Here is a 2,508-nt window from a genome sequence, read left to right as displayed (position 1 = left end):
TGTCTCTTCAGCAAGTGGATAGCAAATCTCTCGCTTTCTCTCTCTCTAATAATAATAATAATAATCCATCTTTAAAAGACACAGATATAAATTAGTATAGCCATTGTGGAGAACAGTATGGAGCCTCAGACCTACAAATAGAACTACCATATGACACAGCCATTTCAATCCTGGGTGTCTACCCAGGAAAGCACTCAGTCAGGAAAACACTTGCACATCCATGTTTATTGTGACATTAATCACGATAACTCAGAAATGGAACCAACCCAAATGTCCATGAATAGATGAATAGATTAAAAAAGTGTGGGACATATATACTACAGAATACTACTCAGCCATAAAAAGCAATGTGATCCTGGCATTTGATAGAACATGGATGAATATAGATTTACTACTAAGTGAAGCAAACTAGACTATGAAAAAGAGGTGTTGTATGTCTCCACTTAATATATATCAAATATCTTTACTCTATAGAAGAAACTGAAATATTGGATGGTATAAAAGCATGGAGAGCAACTGTGGATACCAGACAGTGTGGAAGGAGGATGGGAAATAGCAGAGGGTGAGAGGGAGGGAATCTAGAGGGGGCTAGGGAGAAGTAAAACATCTAAGAAGCACACAAAAGAATGAATAAAAAGAAGAAAGCTGGTTAGATGTCATTACAAGCTTCTCTGCCCTTTGAGAATTGCTGTAAACTTGGTTTAAGACCCAAATTTGTGGCCAGAATGCTTTCCATATTTATTACAAATTCTTGGCAGTCAATGTTCTCAAGACCCTCTCTCTGTCTCCTACATTTGAAAATGCTGCCTTGTCACTCATGTGCAAAGCTGTAAGCCTCCTCTTTAAAAAAAAAAAAACAACAAAATAAAACAAAACAAAAACCAAAACTCACTAGTAGCAGGAATTTTATAAATTTTAATGAAGATATGGAAACTCTCTACAGAAATTTCATTTCACACTATGAAATAGCCTTTCCTCTTTTCAGCTCCACTTTCTCCTTTCGTTTAATTTCTCTCCTTTAGCTCTCACATTTTTTAAAAACAAAGAGTTTACATCTTTCTCTAACTGAACAGTTTTACCCACACTCAGGTCCTACTATTTCTCACCTTGGATTCCAAGCAAGGTGAGGATGCTGTTTCCTAAAAGGGTTGATCTATTTTTGAGAAAAATTATTACGACAGTTAAAACAGTGATTATTCTTGTTATACATGTATCTCAAATTTGGCTACATTCATTACATCTAAAAAGCAAGGCTTGAGCATGAATAGAATTTATGAAACCCAGAAGCTGAAAGCATTATAAAATGGCAAACCCTCTAAAATGGAATAAAGGCCATGCCTGGTGTGTTTACGACTTTACAATTTATTTAACTCCGCAGTATTAGAGTCCTCTGAATTTCCAAAGCGCACTGTATTTGCAGCAATGCTACTTTATACTATTGCCTTAAAACTTGTAAAAAGGGAGACCTGTAGGTGGTGTGGTGGTTAAGGTGCTGGACTCCCACATGGCTGACTGCAGTTCGAGTCCCGAAGCTGATGTTTTGCTTTCACACCTTCCCTCTCTCTCTGTCACTCTCTGGTGAGTGTGGGTGCCCTGTAGAAAAAAATAATAATAATAAAAAATAAAATTAAATAATTCTTTAGAAAAAACTTTTAGAAAGGTGTTAAATTCATCCTTAAAAATTCTCCAGTCATGAAAACACTGAGGCACAGTGAAGTGACTTACCAAATTTGCACACTAATTTGGATGGAATTAGTCTATTGTTTACCTTGAGACCAATAACTGAAGTGCTGGAGTTAATTACTCACGAGAATCTGAATTAAACAAAAAGCAACAGTTAAGTCCTCACTGATACAAATTCTGCTCTGATAGCTCCTATAAAACGTGGAAACTTTTTATTCTGTTTCTAATAAAGACTAAAGGATTCCCCTTTAGGAATTTCTTTTAAAGAAATTATTTTTTTACTCTGCCACTTGATGATTGATGAATGAAAAACAAAAATAAAAGCAAAAAAAAAAAAACCTCCGAAAATGATGGGCCAGAATATCAGCCATGGAATAAGAGGAAGACAATATTTATAAGGTGGCTTGTTTGGAAAGAAAAAAAAAATACTGTAAGTGTGAGAAAATATTAGCATAAATATCTCACCAAAACAACCTGTGATCTCACTTTCCCTTTTCTGTTGCATAAACATTATTAATATTGCTGTGAGATTATACCCACGTTACAGTAAAGTGGTGGCCCTGTCTCTTGTCTGTGGCAATTGTTTTATAGGGCTCTGCTGAGACTGCCTGAGGCTGTGTTTCCCAAATTGCTGAATCATATTTTTTTAAACGGGTAATTCTTATAATCTGTCAAGTCTTGGAAACACTGGTCTATAGTTCTGTCTTTCAGATTTTTTTTTTTTTGCATAAGAATCATCTCAGGGAAAGGCGAACACCTGTTAAAAATGTAGATTCCTGAAATTCATTTTGAGGACGCTAATTCCAAAAACCTCAAATAGGGTTA

Source organism: Tupaia chinensis, unplaced genomic scaffold (genome assembly GCF_000334495.1).
Source record: "Tupaia chinensis unplaced genomic scaffold, TupChi_1.0 Scaffold000322_1, whole genome shotgun sequence".
Lineage (NCBI taxonomy): Eukaryota > Metazoa > Chordata > Mammalia > Scandentia > Tupaiidae > Tupaia > Tupaia belangeri.
This window is presented reverse-complemented; position numbering follows the sequence as displayed.